This window comes from Canis aureus, unplaced genomic scaffold, assembly GCF_053574225.1.
Source record: "Canis aureus isolate CA01 unplaced genomic scaffold, VMU_Caureus_v.1.0 NW_027326476.1_RagTag, whole genome shotgun sequence".
NCBI lineage: Eukaryota > Metazoa > Chordata > Mammalia > Carnivora > Canidae > Canis > Canis aureus.
The window spans coordinates 542,411-562,705 of record NW_027554417.1 but is presented as its reverse complement, the minus strand read 5'-3'; the positions used below and the strand labels follow the sequence as shown (position 1 = coordinate 562,705).

The 20,295-nt window shown below is 42.6% G+C and overlaps 1 long non-coding RNA gene across 1 annotated transcript; it reads left to right on the top strand.

Annotated features, from left to right (window-relative positions):
- The first annotated feature begins 2,492 nt into the window (after nt 1-2,492).
- On the top strand, nt 2,493-19,925 carry LOC144309510 (uncharacterized). The gene is made up of 3 exons (XR_013375474.1): nt 2,493-3,137; nt 5,732-5,852; nt 15,540-19,925. It is a non-coding gene; the product is annotated as an uncharacterized LOC144309510 (long non-coding RNA).
- Nucleotides 19,926-20,295: the final 370 nt, after the last annotated feature.

The following is a 20,295-nucleotide window of genomic DNA, read 5'->3' as shown; positions in this document are numbered from 1 at the left end:
CTTCTCTACTTCTCTAGGAGCATGACCTCAGTAGGCTTCTTCCTCAGTCCCCAAGGACTCTCTCTTGGGATGCCTTTTAGCCCCCGGGAAACAAGTCAGGTTGCAAAATTTAGGAAAGGACTGATCTCCTGTAACACAGTAGCATTTTTGGTTAGATCCCTTCTGCAGGCAACAGGGCTCTAATTCATGATCTGGACCTAAGGGCTTCTTGTAGAAGCCCTTGTTTGGTCAGTAACCAGTCTAGTAAACTCCCTCCTGACATACTGGATGATAATTATCTAAATAGGCCCCCTCCTGATAGATCCCAGGTTGGAGAAAGCACAGGCCATCCACAATGAAGGGGACACTGGCGCTCTGGCACTCTCTCTCCCACCCTCCCTCCCTCCGCCCCCCCGCCCCCATCTCTCTCTCACTGTTCTTCCTCCTAATAGATGTGGGGGCTTCTCCCTAATTTCCAGGCTAATGGCTATAATTGGAGCCAACTGTGGTTAGTCTATCTTGGGATAGGGACTTTGTGGAATATTCCCAAGCAACTGCCAAAACTCCTCTTGTTTCAGGGAAATTCCCTGTCTTCTCTGGCCTGATATGGACCACATATTTTCACTTTGGTGGAAAACAAAAACAAAAACAAAACAAAACACACCACAAACGACATCTACCACTCTGTCAGAGCTGATGAGGTTTTGAAACCAGACCCTCTTTCTCTGACTTCTGGCAGCACTCTGCCTCTTCTGTCTTCCCCTTCCCCTCCTCTTGTTTCTGCGCCACTTTGGTTGTGGCCTGCATACATCGCTCACTTCAGATTTCCCCACTGGTGCCCCAGGTAAAAACTGACAATGGGGAGTAAATTGACCTTTTAAGTGGACCCAGGTGGAATATATTTGCCCTTTAAACTAATTTAGGTTTGCTGGTTTAATTAAAATAGACATGTCTTTAGAGTTATCAGCATTAAATATGACACTTGTATTCTATCTAGATTTGCTGAAGATCAAATAAGCTTGTGTTATCTGCATTGCAATTTGTTAGCACACTTAAAGTGGTGGTTACTCTGATCTGCCTCAAAGTTTTCATGGGTAATTGTCAAGATAGCTTTCAAAGTATTTGGTAATCTGAAACTTTAAAGTTTTGCTTGGATGATAAATGGGACCAAATTCATTGGACATTTAGGTCTTTCCAAATAGAACAAAGTGCTAAAGCATTGATTAAAGGATGTAAGATTTGTGCTTTTGACTTCGTATTGTAAACACACTAAGGATATTGGAGGCTATTGGCAAAGATGCTTTGTGCTTAACTGATTCATAAATTTGCCATCTAGGGCAGCCCCGGTGGTGCAGCGGTTTAGCGCTGCCTGCAGCCCAGGGCGTGATCCTGGAGACCCTGGATCAAGTTCCACATCAGGCTTTCTGTATGATGCCTACTTCTCCCTCTGCCTGTGTCTCTGCCTCTCTCTCTCTCTCTCTCTCTCTTTCTCTCTCTGTCTCTATGAATAAATAAATAAAATATTTTTAAATAAATAAATAAATAAATAAATAAATAAATAAATAAATAAATTTGCCATCTAAAGAGATCTGGGATAACTGTCCACAGCTGGTTACTACTTGGTTTTCACTGGAGACTAAGGTTTCTAAGAGTTAAACTTCTGCTAATTAAGACTGATGGGCATCAGAGAAGCAGCTCTGTATGTGTAAGAACAATCAAAGGAAAGGGAAGACACTCTTGTTGAAGGTAAAAGAAAGTAGTTTTGTCCTGAATGAGACTGGTTGTTTGGAGAGAAGTGGTTTGGGACAAAATCTGGATATAAAAAGGTTTTTGTGAAGGGCAATCTTTGGGAAGGAATTTTATGTATGGTCAGGGCAGCACTAAGATCAAAATGAATGGATTTAAAAAGTACAGTGGTATAAGGTTGAAAGTCTGCTTTCTCTGTGTTAAAAATACAAAATTTTCTTGAGTTGTGGGTTTGCTCTTGATATGAAAATGTAAACAAAGTTGTTTTCTTTTCCCTTTGTCCTCCCAGAAAAAACAGTTTCTGTTTTGCCTTTATCGGGTCCTTGGTGATCTCTAATCTGGTTTAGGCTATGCTTTAAAACTTTCTAAGGCTTTTTTTTTTCCAATAAAATTTTTATTTATTTACTTGAGAGAGAGACAGAGAGTGAGCATGAGTGGGGCAGAGGCAGAGGGGGAAGGACAGGGAGAGGCAAGCTCCCCGCTGAGCAGGGAGCGGATTGGAGCTCCATCCAGGACCTGAGCCAAAGGCAGATGCTTAACCAACTTAGCCACCCCGAAACGTTCTAAGGTTTTTAACAAGCTTCCCCAAGATTTAAATCACAGGTGAAGTCTCCTTGACTAATCAGGCTTGTTTATTTGGCATGTTACTTTCTTGTATAAAGTCATCACTTGGTATACTGATTATTGAAGTGTTATGTGTCACAGAAATAACTGTATTTCCTTGTCAGTTGCATCATAATGAACAGACCATCAACAATGGCCATTTCTGAGTTTTTGTCATTTATAATTGTTTCTATTCTCTTGCAAAATGACTTTTATCTTCAAGGGGATTCATAAAAGGACTTTGGGACAAATATAGGTATTTGATATCTTTAAGACCAAACCTGAAATGGGTAAGAATTTTCCAGAACTAATTAATAAGCTGCATTCAAACTGAACAAGAATTAGTAATATGGGACTAAATGAACTAGGAAGAAGATTACAGTTTTGTAGCTCTTGCTTGAAACATTGCTGGCTCTCTGTTTACACTTCCAGATTAAGGAAAACTTCTCTTAAGCTATCTGTGATGTACAGAAACCTGATAATTCATTTGTGAACAAATGGAAGCATTTAACTTTTCTCTCTACCTGAACCCCCTGAGATCCGAAAGGTCTCAATAATTTTTCTTTCTTCCATGGCAATCATAGTCATTTGCATAAGCTCTCCAGGAATCTGTTCTCTTTGTAACAGGACACCACTGGAAACATTGGTTATTCTACAAGACTTTGCCTGGAATGTCATATTTCAGAGAGACAGACATAAACTCATATATGACTACACAGTTTATGACTTTATGAAACCTGGAGCCATAAAGCCCCCTTGGAACTGTTGGCCTGATACCTTGTGTGCAGAGTTCCCAGCAGCCTCACCAGGTGAGTAAAGAATGTCACTTTCTGGCAGGTGCAGCAGGAACCTCAGGATACTTTGGGAGCCTTGTGAACACAAAGCCGCCCAAGTCTACAGGTATTGCAGGCATGTCTGACAGCAAGCACTTATCTTGGCTTCTGGCCTACAGGGGCTACTAAAAGTTCAATCTAGATTCCTTGTAAAAGTTCCAGCAAAACAGACTCTAAAAGATCGATATGGGCAGTTGTTGAACTTATGTAAATGATTAGGTCAGCTTTGTTAAAATTCTATTTGTTTTGCAAACAAATTAGTCTCGAGTTGGCTATCTCTGAAAATAAGGATGATTTTAGACAGAAAAATTAAGTTTCAATAACACATCTTTGCAGATGTTAAATCCTAGTTAAGATTGTCTTTAAAAGTTTGTTGTTTGCCTACACTAGACAACTTGAGGCAAACTTCAGAGAAATTGCCACGATAGCTCACGTATACACAGTCCTCTTGTTTGTTACTCTGTGGGGATAATAACACCGCCCCATGGGCATATGATTATTTGAAGAGCTGAAAATGTGATTGACTCCCCAACAATCGTATGATTCAACTAGCACCTTGACTAAATCTGTGTGGCTACGATGACAAAAATCACTCCTCAAAAGCCACTGCATACCCCACTCCCTAGGGTTAACTATGGACTTCTGGAGATAATGGATGACCTCTCCTTCTTTATGATTGGATTGGATGATGCACTTGGGGATGCCCTTATTTCTTGAGACAAGTTTTCTCCCACTTGCCAGTGATTCCTTGTAACTAAGATATTGTTAAGGATAGACCTCAAACAAAGAAGATTCCATGATGGTTTTATCCCTCAGCCACTTCTGTTGATACAAAAGTGCTGAGTGGAGGCTTTAGCCAAGCATACAACATCCCTCCTGGTGGAAGGATCCTCAAAGCTCACTATGAGACAGTCCATGACTCTAATGACTTCACCTCAGGTCCAGAATGTCTTAGATACCAGAGGCCACCAATGGATGATGAGAGGCTGACTTATGAAATACTAGGCTGTGCTCATAGATATGCCTGAGATACTGTCAAACTTTAAACCCAGCTACCTTTATGTCTGGACCTGACCTTTGTACTTCTATAGAGCATAACTGTTCACAGGTTGTTGATCTTGTTTATTCTAGTCGACCAGATTTAAAAGATTCCCCTATCGAAAATGCAGATGACAACCAGTTTACCAATGGCAGCAGTTTCATGGAAAAGGGAATAAGAAAAGATGGGTAAGCTATAGTTGGTCTAACTCAGACTATTGAGGCCAGAGCAAATAGGAGCCAGGAAAGCAGAGTTAGTTAGTAGTGCTCACTTGTGCTTTGCAATTTTTAAGACAAAGCCTTAAAAAATATTTGTACTGACTCCAAATATGCCTTCCTCATCCATGGAGCAATTTAGAAGAAAGGGGATCATTATCAAGCCAGAATTCCCTAATCAAATATTAAGCCTGAAAATACAACTGTTCTCGACCCTGTACACTTACCTGAGGAGGTAGCTGTAAACCACCTCAAAGGACAGCAGAAAGGATATGACCCTAGAATGTAAAAAAAACAATTCAGTAGACCACATGGCCCAAGCAGGCAGCACAAATAGGCAAATATTCTGTCTTTTACCAATCTTACCTCCAATAAGGTCCATGAGGGCAGTCTATTCAGACCAAAAAATTCACATAGCCCAGGAACAAGCATATTCAGAAATGCTTTATAATGAGGGGAAATTTTTTATACCCAAATAATAACCAGGGAAAGATAATACAGGGAGTACTCCATTCATTTGGATAAAAAGGCCACTGGAGTGACAAAAACTTTGCTAAGAGAAATTGCCCCTGGATTTGGACTCCTTTGATCCCTATACAAATTCAAAAGATGGCCCTACAAGACTGACTAGCCCTTGATATCTTAAGTGCAATTCAAGGAGGCCTAGAATTAGATGACTGACTCCTAATGGGACGCAGTGGTTCTGTGACTCTAACTTGAGTCACAAGTTCCTTCCCCCGTTGGTGGATAGGCCACTGAAACCTGGATTTTGCCTGGATGCATGGATGCACTGTTAAAACCACTGCCAACTGAGCCAACCTTCCAAATTTAAAATGATGGTAGACACGGCTGTGTCTCATTTGTATGACCACCTAACATCCATTTTTCATCCTTCTTTTGGACTAGAGTGATGTAGGAGAGACGTTAGGGTTGAAATCCAGTGGCCAAGAAGGAATTCTTGAGATGTCTTTGGTGCAAAAAGGTGGTTTTATTGAAGCTGTCCCACAGGACAGGCCCTGTGGGAGAGCTACAATAGGATATTAAGGGGTGGTTATTATATAGTTGGGAGTTGGGAGAAGTTAGGAATACCATAAATCTCTGAGGAATTTTGGAAACAGGTTTCCAGGACCTTGAGGGGGCTAGCTATCGTTGGGGAAAGGTCACTTATTACTGTCTAATAAGCCCGTAGTTTTGAGACCCTTCAGATGTATATCGGTGGGTCCTATGCTTAGGGGAATGATTGCCAATATGTGTCTTGGGGAGAGGAGATACCGGAAATTTCTAAAGGAATTTATAATGTTAAAATACACCTACAGGATCCTGAGCGTTGGGCTAAGATTGCCTTTTGTCCTTCACAAAGTATTAACATTCAGGCAGCTGGTTCCTACAAGAGTGTCACTCTGCTTGTTTCAAAGACTTGTCAATGGACTGTGAATGGTAAGGCCATTTAATTTTTCTTTTGCCTCTGTCCCCCACATCATTTCCCCTCTGAATTATTTTGACCGTTAAATCTTCAAGTTGGCTGGGAGTGGAATATCATCTTCTATAACTTCTTCCTGCTGAATAGGGGTCTAGAGATGTCACCACCTATGGTCTGTTTAGAGATGATAGGTAGATGATAGATGATAGATAGATATAGATAGATAGATAGATAGATAGATAGATAGATAGATAGATAGGTAGATAGCTGTGTGTGTGTGTGTCTGTGTGTGTGTAAACCTCAGTGTGCACATAGCAGCTGCTTTTCTGTGGTAGAAACTAGCTGAAAGCAGAGAATGGAGCAGATTGCAGAAAACCTGGCTGTTGCTTTTCGCTGTCTGCCACAATAGGTTCAAGCCTCTGCGATGGCTTTTCTGGGACATAAGGGAGTAAGAGACTGAGTCAAGTACAGACACCCGATAACCAGGCTGCAGTTTTTTGCTGAGTGCTACAATAAACTCTAGCCTGCACCCCCACTGTGCACCCCCACTGTGCTACTGCTTTTCAGGGATGGGATGGTGCTGGCCATGCCCCAAGCCTCTTATCTGGGATAGAGGAATGGGTCTGCACCTTACCAGGCCCTATAAAACTTGGAGTTTGGAATCCCAGCCACTGGCCAGAGATAAAATACAGATCTGTGGCTCTGGATGTGCTGACAGGCTAGGCACAGGCAGGTTAAAGGTAGTGAACTGACAAAAGCTAGGGACACAGGAGATTGTTTGCTTTCCCAAGAGGGCTTCCTGAACAGCAGTGGCTGGAAATTCCATCCCCAGGGACAAGAGGGCAGGGTGATGCCATCGACTACGTACTTCACCACCACTCCCTCGTCCTGCCCACCAGCGCAGTTTGGCTTCGGAGGCAAACACAGCACCTCCAAGGAAGGCTGGAAACCACTATGCTAAACCCCACACCTTGACCTGGCATCTTTAGAAGGACAAGTCACCTCCTGAACAAGTCCAGCAGACCTCTCTCACAGAAAACCAACGTAGGCTTGCATCTAGCAAATCTATGGAGCAAAGAAAGGTCCAAAACATCAGACGAGGGGCAGGGCAAGATGGCGGAGGAGTAGGGTCCCCAAGTCACCTGTCCCCACCAACTTACCTAGATAACTTTCAAATCATCCTGAAAACCTAGGAATTCTCTCTGAGATTTACTTATTTATTTTAATTATTTTTATTTATTTTTCATTGGAGTTCAATTTGCCAACATATACCATAACACCCAGTGCCCATCCCATCAGGTGCCCCTTCAGTGCCCGTCACCCAGTCACCCCAACCCCCCACCCACTACCCTTCCACTACACCTTGTTCATTTCCCAGAGTTAGGTGTCGCTCATGTTTTGTCACCATCACTGATATTTTCACTCATTTTCTCTCCTTTCCCCTTTCAGTATTTTTTATATTCCCCAAATGAATGAGACCATATAATGTTTCTCCTTTCCAGATTGACTTATTTCACTCAGCACAATACGCTCCAAGTCCCTCCACGTCGAAGCAAATAGTGGGAATTTCTCGTTTCTAATGGCTGAGTAATATTCCAGTGTATACACAGACCACATCTTCTTTATCCATTCATCTTTCAGTGGACACCGAGGCTCCTTCCACAGTTTGGCTATTGTGGGTATTGCTGCTATAAACATCGGGGTGCAGGTTTTTCACTTCATCTGTATCTTTGGGGTAAATCTCCAGCAGTGCAATTACTGGGTCATAGGATAGTTCTATTTTTAACTCTTTGAGGAACCTCCACAGTTTCCAGAGTGGCTACACCAGGTCACACTGCCACCAACAGTGCAAGAGGGTTCCCCCTTCTGCACATCGTCGGCAACATTTGTTGTTTCCTGCCTTGTTAATTTTCCCCATTCTCACTGGTGTGAGGTGGTATCTTATTGTGGGTTGGATTGGTATTTCACTGAAGCCCAGTGGTGTGGAGCATTTTCTCATGTGCTTGCTGGCCATGTCTATGTCTTCCTCTGTGAGATTTCCGTTCATGTCTTTTGCCCATTTCAAGACTGGATCGTTTGTTTCTTTGATATTGAGTTTAATAAGTTCTTTACAGATCTTGGATACTAGCCCTTTATCTCATATGTCATCTGCAAATATCTTCTCCATTCTGTAGGTTGTCTTTTAATTTTGTGGACTGTTTCTTTGCCTGTGCAAAACCTTCTTATCTTGAAGAAGTCCCAATAGTTCATTTTTGCATTTGTTTCTCTTGCCTTCATGGATGTATCTTGCAAGAAGTTACTGTGGCCGAGTTCAAAAAGGGTGTTGCCTGTGTTCTCCTCTACGATTTTGATGGACTCTTGTCTCACATTTGGATCTTTCATCCATTTTGAGTTTGTCTTTGTGTATGGTGTAAGAGAAGGGTCCAGTTTCTATCTTCCGTGTGTGGCTGTCCAGTTTTCCTAGCACCATTTATTGAAGGGACTGTCTTTTTTCCAGTAGATAGTCTTTCCTCCTTTGTTGAATATTAGTTGATCATAAAGTTGAGGGTCCACTTCTGGATTCTCTGTTCTGTTCCATTGATCTATGTGTCTGTTTTTGTGCCAGTACCACACTGTCCTGATGACCACAGCTTTGTAGTACGACCTGAAATCTGGCATTGTGATGACCCCAGCTATCGATATCTTTTTTAATATTCCCCTGGCTATTCGGAGTCTTTTCAGATTCCACACAAATCTGAAGATGGTTTCTTCCAACTCTCTGAAGAAAGTCCATGGTATTTTGATAGGGATTGCATTGAACACGTAAATTGCCCTGCGTAGCATTGACATTTTCACAATATTAATTCTTCCACTCCATGTGCATGGAATATTTTTCCATCTTCTTTGTGTCTTCCTCAATTTATTTCAGAAGCGTTCTGTAGTTATTAGGGTATATATAGATCCTTTCCCTCTTTGGTTCGGTTTCTTCCTAGGTATCTTATGCTTTTGGGTGCAGTTTTCAATGGGATTGACTCCTTAATTTCTCTTTCTTCAGTCTCATTGTTAGTGTATAGAAAGGTCACTGACTTCTGGGCATTGATTTTGTATCCTGCCACACTGCTGAATTGCTGTATGAGTTCTAGCAATCTTGGGGTGGAGGCTTTCGGGTTTTCTAGGTAGAGTATCATGTCATCTGCAAAGAGGGAGAGTTTGACTTCTTCTTTGCCAGTTATTTCTTTTTGTTGTCTGATTGCTCAGGCTAGGACTTCTAGGACTATGCTGAATAGCAGTGGTGAGAGTGGACATCCCTGTCTTCTTCCTGATCTTAGGGAAAAGGCTCTCAGTGTTTCCCCATTGAGAATGATATTTGCTGTGGGCTTTTCATAGATGGCTTTTAAGATGCTGCGGAATGTTTCCTCTATCCCTACACTCTGAAGAGTTTTGATCAGGAATGGATGCTGTATTTTGTCAAATGCTTTCTCTGCATCTATTGAGAGGATTACATGGTTTTGTTTTTACTCTTGTTGATACGATTTATCGCATTGATTGCTTTACGAGTGTTGAACCAACCTTGCATCCCAGGGATAAATCCCCTGTGGTCATGGTGAGTCATCTTCTTAATGTAATGTTGGATCCTATTAGCTAGTGTCTTGTTGACAATTTTTGCATCCATGTTCATCTGGGATATTCATCTATAATTCTCCTTTTTGGTGGGGTCTTTGTCTGGTTTTGGAATGAAGGTGATGCTGGCCTCATAGAATGAGTTGGAAGTATTCCATCTCTTTCTATCTTTCCGAACAGCTTTAGTAGAATACTTATGGTTTCTTCTTTACACGTTTGATAGAATTCCCCTGGGAGGCCATCTGGCCCTGGACTTTTGTGTCTTGGGAGGTTTTTGATGACTGCCTCAATTTCCTCCCTGGTTATTGGCCTGTTCAGGTTTTCTATTTCTTCCTGTTTCAGTTTTGGTAGTTTGTGGCTTTCCAGAAATGTGTCCATTTCTTCCAGGTTTCCTCATTTATTGGCATATAGCTGTTCATAATATGGTTTAAAAACCGTTTGTATTTCCTTGGTGTTGGTAGTGATCTCTCCTTTCTCATTCATAATTTTATTAATTTGAGTCTTCTCTCTCTTGTTTAATAAGGCTAGCTAATGGTTTATCTATCTTATTCTTTATTTCAAAGAACCGAATCCTGGCTTTGTTGATCTGTCCCACAGTTCTTCTGGTCTCTATTTCATGGAGTTCTGCTTGAATCTTTATTAAGTCTCTTCTTCTGCTGGGTGTAGAATCTATTTGCTGTTTTTTTTCCTCCATCTCCTTTAGGTGCAAGGTTAGCTTTTGTATTTGAGTTCTTTCCAGTTTTTGAATGGATGCTTGTATTGCGATGTATTACCCCTCAGGACTGCGTTTGCTGTATCTCAAAGAATTTGAACGGTTGTATCTTCATTCTCATTAGGTTCCATGAATCTTTTTAATTCTCAGGACTGCGTTTGCTGTATCCCAAAGAATTTGAACGGTTGTATCTTCATTCTCATTAGGTTCCATGAATCTTTTTAATTCTTCTTTAATTTCCTGGTTGACCCTTTCATCTTTTAGCAGGAGGGTCCTTCACCTCCACATCCTTGGAATCCTTCCAAAATTCTTCTTGTGATTTATTTCTAATTTCAAAGCATTATGGTCTGAAAATATGCAGGGGACGATCCCAATCTTTTGGTATCGGTTCAGACCTGATTTGTGACCCAGTATGTGGTCTATTCTGGAGAAAGTTCCATGTGCACTTGAGAAGAATGAGTATTCAGCTGCGTTTGGATATAAAGTTCTGTAAATATCTCTGAAATCCATCTGGTCCAGTGTATCATTTAAGGCTCTTGTCTCGGGCAGCCCTGGTGGCGCAGCGGTTTAGCGTCGCCTGCAGCCCAGGGCGTGATCCTGGAGGGCCGGAATCGAGTCCCACATCGGGCTCCCTGCATGGAGCCTGCTTCTCCCTCTGCCTGTCTCTCTCTCTCTGAATGAATTAATGAATGAATGAATGAATGAATGAATGAATAAATAAATAAATAAATAAATAAATAAATAAATAAATAAGGAAAGAAAACTTTAAAGTTCTTGTCTCTGTATATTGTTGTGCTTGGGAAATCTGTCGATTGTAGAATGCGCTAGATTGAAGTCACCAAGTGTAAGTGTATTATTATCTAAGTATGTCTTAACTTTGCTTATTAATTGATTGTTATACTTGGCAGCTCCCACATTCGGGGCATAAATATTGATGATGTTACATCCTCTTGTTGGATAGATCCTTTAAGTATGATATAGTGCCCCTCTTCATCTCTCACTACAGACTTCGGGATAAACTTTAGTTTATCTGGTATAAGGATGGCTACCACTGCTTTCTTTTGAGGACCATTTGAATGGTACAGTGTTCCCCAACCTTTTATTTTCAGGCTGTAGGTGTCCTTCTGCCTAAAATGAGTCCCTTGTAGACAGCAAATAGATGGGTCTTGCTTTTTTATCCAGTCTGAAACCCTGCCCCTTTTGGTGGGGTCATTAAGCTCATTCACGTTCAGCGTTACTATTGAAAGATATGGATTTAGTGTCATCATGATACCTATTCAGTCCCTGGTTTTGTGGGTTGTTCCCTTGGACTTCTTCTTTCTATTACAGAATCCCCCTTAGGATTTCTTGCGGAGCTGGCTTGGTGGTCACATACTCTTTCAGTTTCTGCCTATCTTGGAAGCTCGTTATCTCTCCTTCTATTCTGAATGAGAGCCTTGCTGGATAAAGTATTCTTGGCTGCATGGTCTTCTCATTTAGGACCCTGAATATATCCTGCCAGCACTTTCTGGCCTGCCAGGTCTCTGTGGAGAGGTCTGCTGTTAATCTAATATTTCTCCCCATAAAATTTAGAGATTTTTTTGTCTCTTGCTGCTTTAAGTGTCTTCTCTTTGTCTTTGGAATTTGCAAGTTTCACTATTAAATGTCAAGGTGTTGAGCAGTTTTTATTGATTTTAGGGGGGTATCTCTCTATTTCCTGGATCTGAATGCTTGTGTCCCTTCCCAGGTAGGAAAGTTCTCAGCTATGATTTGTTCAAATACGTATTCTGGACCTCTGTCCCTTTCGGCACCCTCGGGAGCCCCAATTACATGTAGATTTTCCCTTCTGAGGCTGTCATTTATTTCCCTTAACCCATCCTCATGATCTTTTAATTGTCTCTTTTTCCCTCAGTTTCTCGCCTTGCCATCAACTTGTCTTCTATGTCACTCACTCATTCTTCTACCTCGTTAACCCTCATGGTTAGGACCTCCAGTTTGGATTGCATCTCACTTAATTGATTTTTAACTTCTGACTGATGAGATCTAAATTCTGCAGTCATGAAGTCTCTTGACTCCTTTATGCTTTTTTCTCGAGCCAACAGTATCTTTATAATTGTGCTTCTGAATTGGTTTTCTGACATTGAATTGTAATCCAGATTTTGTAACTCTGTGGGAGAGGACTGTTTCTGGTTCTTTCTTCTGAGGGGAGTTTTTCCTTCTAGTCATTTTGCTCAGTCCAGAGTGACCAAAAGCAAGTTGTACTGGAAAAAGGAGAAAAAGAGAGAACAGAAAAAAGAAAAATAAAAACGGAAGAAGAAGAAGAAGAAAAAATAAAAAAAATGGGGTGGGGGGAACAGAAGACAAAGAACAAGGGGGAGTATCCTCTGATTCTATATACTGTAAATACCTCGACTTCCCCGGGACTTTCCGGTGCTGCTTGGTCAATAACTTGCTTTTCCCTCTTCCCTCTAGCTGGTCTTCTGGGGGAGGGGCCTGCTGTGCTGATTCTCAGGTGTGAGTACCTGGGGGAGCTTCTCAGCCCCCTGCCTGGTACACGGCTCATTGGGAGTTGTTTAACCTGTTCATCCTGTGAGGCCACCGTGAGGCTCAGTGGAGGTTGTTTATCCTGTGAGGCCCCAGGAGGAACAGTGGCAGCGGCCAGCTCTCCAGCCCTGGAGTCCAGCCCGGTAGTTACTGCTACCGCAGCTCCCAGTCCGCAGGGTTCTGGATTCTCCGGGGGCGGGGCCGCTGATCTGCACTGCTCAGGGTAGTGGCGGCAGGAGTGTCCTTGCTGTCCTGTGCCCTCCCGGCCTCTGCCTGTCCCGCGGGGAGCGCCGGATCCTGGGCTGTGTCCTCCGGCAGCCTGGGCTCTGGGGCCTGCACTGTTGGAATCCCCCTCCCTGGCGATACAGCCCTCTCCACGCGGAGCCTCCGAATTCCTCTCAGGTGGAATTTATAGGTTTTCAGGATGATTTGAAGGTTATCTAGGTCTCACTCTGAGATTTAAAGAGAAAACAGCTGGAACGCTCCAGAGAGAAGAGTTTTTGCTTCTAACGAGGTAGGAAGGCGGAAAAAAATTAAAAAAAAGAATCAAGCGGGGGGTGGGGGGGGAGCCCCCCACGTGGAGCCTGGCTAAGTCCGGGTAGCAAAAGCCTCCCGGGACAGGGAAGCCCAGTCCCTGAGAAGCAGGAACTTTAAAAATCCGCACCAGGTTTGTCCCAGATGGAAAGGCGATTAGTAGGGAACTTGGGCAGAATTGCAGGAGGGGCAGTGGAGCCTCCAGTCTCCCAGAGTCCCTAACAGAGGAAGTGCACCCTGCGGGAGAGCGTTCTATAGACTGTGGGCTGAGCTCGGTAAAGGGTTGGATGGAGTACGGGCCGGCGGGCCTCGGGAGAAGCTCAGGCAGAGGCTCCCGACGGAGGGGACTGTGCCCTGCTGCTTTCGGGAGCCGCGCCCTGAGAATATGATTCCAGCAGCACAGGCCCCAGACAGCAGGGCACCGGGGAACTCAACCTAGGATCCGGTGCTCCCCCCTCCCTGGGACAGGTGGAGGCAACGAGAGCACAGGTCAGTGAGGATTCTCCTGCCCCCCGCCCCCGGGCGCCCCTAGCTGTGCAGATCAGCACCTCCCGCCCCCGGAACATGAGGCCAGTGTGGACTGGGAAATTGTAGTAGTTACTGTGGGAGCTGACTCCAGAGCTGGAGAACTGGCTGCCGCCAGTATTGTTGTTCCTCCTTGTGTCACCCTGTGCCTGGGGCGGAGTGGGGTCGCCAGGGAACAGCGGCCTCAGAGAATAAACAGCTCCCACTGAGCCCTGCACCTGGCATGGGGCGGGGTAGCTACCTGGGTGCACACATCTGAGAATCAGCACAACAGGCCCCTCTCCCAAAAGACCAGCTGGAAGGACAGGGGAAGAGCAAGTTCTTGGCGGACCAACACTGGAAAGCTCCAGGGGAAGTTGAGGGATTTACAGTTTATAGAACCAGAGTATACCCCTCCTTTTTAATTTTTTTCCTCCCTTTTCCAGGAAAGCATTAGATCAGACCGTAAGTTTCCAATTTTTTCTCTTTTCCCACCTTAACTACAATATTTTACCACCTCTTCATTTTTAAGATTCTTCCTTTCTGACTTTCATATTTCTACAGTTACAGACCTTGATGTATTTTCCACTTCTAGATTACCTTCAACATACTCAGTTTAATTTTGGGAGATATGCAAGATATGTTTTCTTTGTTTTGTGTTTTTGTTTTCGCTGCCTCATTTTGCTCTACAATGGCAGAAGTTAATACCTTCTAAAACATGACCCAGTATGCACCCAGAACCAAGTATTATACCATGCTGTTTCATTCTGTGAGATTCCTCATTCCCATTCTGCCCCCCCCCCTTTATCTCATCTATGCTTTGGTGGTCAATGTTGGGGCCCTCTACAAGTATTTCTGGTTTATATAAATTTGGGACTGAGCATCTTCTAATAATACAGAACTTAATATATCAGAAACAAGAGAATCACCCTCCGGACCCCTACATTCTCCCTCCACTACAACTTCTTCACCACCACCATCTCCCAGTCCCGCCCTCCCCACCTTTTTTTCTTATTCTCTTTTTCTTTTTCTATTCTTCTTTTTCCCTCCTTTTTTCCCTTCTTTTTTAGGTTCATGGCCTTTTATTTTTTACTACTTTTTTTTTAAACTTGTTTTTCACTTTAGTTGTCCTTTCATTTTATTTTGTCTGATCTGTTTTCAATTTCTGGTCTCTGACCCTCGGCAGAATCATCTGGGTGAAATTTAGTCAGGTCATGGTTGATAGTCTTGACACCGCCCGCTCATACAGCCACTCTGCACTGAGAAAAATAACTAGAAAGAAGAACTCCCCCTGATGAACATAGATGCAAAAATTCTTATCAAGATACTAGCCAATAGGATCCAACAGCCCATTTACCTGGATTATTCACCACGAACAGGTGGGCATTATTCCTGGGATGCAAGGTGACTCAACATACACAAATCAACCAGTGTGATATGCCACATGCGTAAAAGAAAGGACAAGTGCCATATGATCCTCTCAATAGATGCAGAAAAAGTGCTTTACAAAATAGAGCATCCTTTCTTGATAAAAACTGTCCACTGTGTAAGGCTAGAGGGAACATATCTCATTTGCATAAAAGCCATATTAAAAAAAACTCACAGCAAATATCATCCAAAACAGGGAAAAACTGAGATCTTTTACCCTAAGTTCAAGAACACGACAGGGATGTCCACTCTCACCACTGTTGTGCAACATAATGCTAGAAGTCTTAGCCTTGGCAATAAAAATTTTAAAAAATAAAGAAATAAATAAAAACTTAAAAAACCCACAAAGAAATAAAAGGCATCCAAATCAACAGAGAAGAAATCAAACTCTCCCTTTTTGCAGATCACATGATTCTCCATGGAAAAATCCTAAAGGACTCCAGCAAAATATTGCTAGAATTCATACAGCAATTCGGCAAACTGGCAGGATACAGAATCAATGCACAGGAATCAGTGCATTTCTGTGCACTAACAATGAGACAGAAGAAAGAGAAATGAAGGAATTGATCCCATTTACAATTCTACCAAAAACCATAAGATACCTAGGAAGAAACCTAACCACTTTGGTAAAGGATCTGTACTCTGAAAACTGTAGAACACTTAAGAAAGGAATTGAGGAGGACACAAAGAAATGGAAATTCCCATGCTCATGGGTTGGAAGAACAAATATTGCTATAATATCTATACTACACAGAGCAATCTACACATTCAATGCAATCCGTATCAAAATACCATCAGCATTTTTTCATAGAGTTGGAATAAACCATCCCAAAATTTGCGTGGAAACAGAAAAGACCCAGAATAGCTGAAGGAATGTTGAAAAAGAATCCCAAAACTGGAGGCATCACAATTCCTGACTTCAAGCTGTATGACAAAGATGTCATCATCAAGACAGTGTCCTACTAGCACAAAGACACACAGATCCTTGGAACAGAATATAGAAGTCAGAAATGGACCCTCAACTCTGTGGTCAACTAAACTTTCACAAGGCAGGAAAGAATATACAATGGAAAAAAAGCCAGTCTCTTCAACCAGTGGTGTTGGGAAAGTTGGACAGACACATGCAAGAGAATAAAACTGTACCACTTTCTTACACCAAACACAAAAATAAGTTCAAAGTGGATGAAAGACCTAAATGTGAGACAGGAATCCATCAAAAATTGCAGAGAATGCAGGCAGCAGCCTCTGTGACCTCAGCCATAGCAAAGAAATGGATGCAATTGATTGCCTCTCCAGAGGCAAGAAGAACAAAGGCAAAAGTGAACAATTGGGACTTGATAAAGATTTAAAGAAGAACAAAAACCCAACAAACTTTGTACAGAAAAGGAAACAGTCAACAAAACTAAAACTTTTTTTAGTTTTAGATATTCGTAAATGTCGTATCAGATAAAGGGCTAGCATCCAAGATCTATAAAGAACTTATCAAAATCAACACCCAAAAAACCCAAATAATCCAGTCAAGAAATGAGCAGAAGACACGAACAGACATTTCCCCCAAGAAAACACACAAATGGCCAACAGGCGCATAAAAAAGAACTTTCCGCATCACTGGGCACCAGGGAAATCCAAACCAAAACCACAATGTGATCCCACCTCACACCACTCACAAGGGCTCAAATTAAACTCAAAATTAAACTAAGGGGCACATGTATGTTTATAGCAGCAATCTCCACAATAGCCAAAATATGGGAAGAGCTAAGATGTCCTCATCAACAATCCAATGAATGGATAAAGGAGCTGTGGTATATATCCATTGTGTGTGTATACTCAGCCATCAAAAAGAAAGAAATTTTGCCACTTGCAATGGAATGGGTGGAACTAGAAGACATTCTGCTAAGCAGAATAAGTCAGTCAGAGAAGGGCAAATACCATACGATTTCACTCATATGTGGAATTTAAGAAACAAAACAGATGAACATGGGGGAGGGGAAAGAAAAATAAAACAAGATGAAAATTGAGAACCAGGCAAACCATAAGAGATGCTGAGCTTTAGGGAACAAACTGAGGGTAGCTGAGGGATTTGGGTGAGAGGATGGGCTAACTAGGTGATGGGCATTAAGGAGTGAAGTAGTGGCACTGGGTGTGGTGTGCAACTGATGAATCACTTAATGCTACTTCTGAAACTAATAACACGGTATGGGGGCGGGGCAAGATGGCAGAAGAGGAGGGGTCCTCAACTCACCTGGTCCCACCAACTTACTGAGATAACTCTGAAATCATCCCGAACACTGACAACTCCGACCTGAGATTTAAAAAGAGAACAATCAGAATGCTCCCGAGAGAAGGGAGCATTTGCTTCTAGCAAGGTAGGAAGGTGGAAAAAAATAAAAGAAAAATAAAAGAAATAAATAAAAATAAATAAATAAATAAATAAATAAATAAATAAAATAAAAATAATAAATAAATAAAAGAAATAAATAAAAAATAAAAAAATAAATATAAAAAATATAAAAAATATAAAATAAAATGAAATAAAAATATAATAAAAAATATAAAAGAATATAAAATATAAAAAAATAAAAATAAATAAAAAAAAATAAAGGTAGGAAGGTGGAAAAAAATAAAAGAAAAAAGATCAAGTTGGGGAGGGGCACCACGAGGAGCCCAGATAAAGCTTCCTGGAGGGACAGGAAAGCCCAGCCCTGGAGAAGCAGGAACTCTGAAACTCCACCGTGGACTTTTCCCCCGAGGGAAAAGTGCTTAGCAGGGGAATCAGGTAGAGATAAGTGCTTAGCTTCCTTTCCTTAGCAGGAAGGGCAGTGAAGCCTCCAGTTTCCCAGAGACACGAATACAGGAGGGGCCCCTGGAGGGAAAACACACCACAGACTGGGCAGATCTGTACAGGGCTGGCGGCACGTGGCAGGGCATCTGGGAGAAGCCAGTGGGTTAGGCGGGCGGCTCCAGACGGAGGTGTCTGTGCCCTGCTGCCTTGGGGAGCCACGTGCCCCAGAGGCGCCATCCCAGCAGCACAGGGCCCTGGATCCCAGGGCACCGAGCAGACAAAGCCCACGATCCTGCTCTACCCCTGAGACAGGCGGAAGCAGGGAGGGCACAGGACAGTGGGGACTCTCCTGCCGCTCGCTGGGTGCCCTGCAAGCTGTTCGGATCAGTGCCCCCCACACCGCCCCGGAGGTGTCGCACTAGTCCAGTGCCAACTGGAAGACTGCGGTAGTTACTAGCAGGGAGCTGACCCCAGAGCTGGAATTCTGGCCACCTCCATTGTTGATTTCCTCCTTGTTTCCCCCTGTGCCTGGGAGAGGCAGCACTACCAGGGAACAGAGGCCTCACAAGGTAAACATCTACCACTGAGCCGGCAACTGGCAGGGGGCGGGACAGCTCTCCCAGGTGCATGCACGCACATGTGAGAATCAGCACAGCAGAACCCTCGCCCAGAGGACCAGCTGGAAGAACAGGGGAAGAGCAAGTTCTTGACCAAGCAGCACTGGAAAGCTCCCGGGGAAGTCGAGAGATTTATGGTATATAGAACTAGAGGGTACCCTCCCTTCCCCCCACCCCTTTTCCCAGTACAACTCGTTTATATATCAGACGAAAAGCTTCCAATATTTTTTCTCTTTTCCCACCTTAAATACAATATTTTACCACCTCTTCATTTTTTTCTTCCTTTTTTGACTTTCGTATGCCTACAATTACATATGCATTTGTCTTAGATATATTTTTCACTTCTAGATTCCCCTCAACAAACTCAATTCAATTTTGGGAGATATGTGAGATCTTGTTTTGCGCTTTTTGTTTTCTCTGTCTTGTTTTGTTCTACAATGACAGAAGTTAATGCCTTCTGAAACATGACCAGCATGCACCCAGAACCAAGTGGTATAGTGTGCCGGTTCATTCCGTGAGATTATATTCTCTCTTCATTCCCATTCTGGCCCCCGCTTTTTATCTTGTTTATGTTTTGCTGGTCACTGCTGGGGCTTTCTACAAGTATTGCTGGTTTATATACATTTGGGATTGAGCATCTCCTAACACATAGAACTTAATACAATTGGAACTAGGAGTATCACCCTCCAGAACCCCTAGGGTAGACTACATTCTCCCTCCACTACAACTTCTTCACCACCACCAAATCCCCATCCACCCCCTCTTTCTTTCTTTTTCTTATCTTTTTTTTCCTCTTTTTTTCTCCCCGCCCCCTTTACTTTTGCTTTTTTTTCCCCCTCTCTTTTTCTTTTTTCTTTTTCTTCTTCTTCTTTGAGATTCTTGGCCTTTTACTTTTTACTGCTTTGTTTTAAAATGTGTTTTTCACTTCAGTGGTCCTTTTGTTTTATTTTGTTGTGATCTTTGTTTTCATTTTCTGGTCTCTGACCTCATCAGAATCCTCTAGGGTAAAATTTACTTAGGTCGTGGTTAATACTCTTGACTCAGCCCACTCATACAGCCACTCTGCACTGAGCAAATGACTGGAAGGAAGAACTCACTACAAAAGAAAGAATCAGAAAGAGAACACTCTGCCACAGAGTTCCAGAATATGGATTACAATTCGATGTCAGAAAGCCAATGCAGAAGCACAATTATAAAGCAACTGGTGTATCTGGAAAAAAGCATAATAGATTCAAGAGACTTCATGACTGCAGAATTTAGATCTATTCAGGCCATAATAAAAAATCAATTAAATGAGATGCAATCCAAACTGGAGGTCCTATCAAGGAGGGTTAATGAGGTGAAAGAAAGAGTGCACGAACATGAAGGCTCCTAACTCTGGGAAGCGAACTGGGGGTGGTGGAAGGGGAGGAGGGCGGGGGGTGGGGGTGAATGGGTGACGGGCACTGAGGGGGGCACTTGACGGGATGAGCACTGGGTGTTATTCTGTATGCTGGCAAATTGAACACCAATAAAAAATAAATTTATTATAAAAAAAAAGGAAAGAAAGAGTGTGCGACACGGAAGACAAGTTGATGGCAAGGAAGGAAGCAAAGGATAAAAGAGACAGACAATTAAAAGACCATGAGGAAAGGTTAAGGGAAATAAATGATAACCTCAGAAGGAAGACTCTACATATAATTGGGGTTCCAGAGGGCACTGAGAGAGACAGAGGACCAGAAAGCATATTTGAATAAATCATAGCTGAGAACTTCCCATAG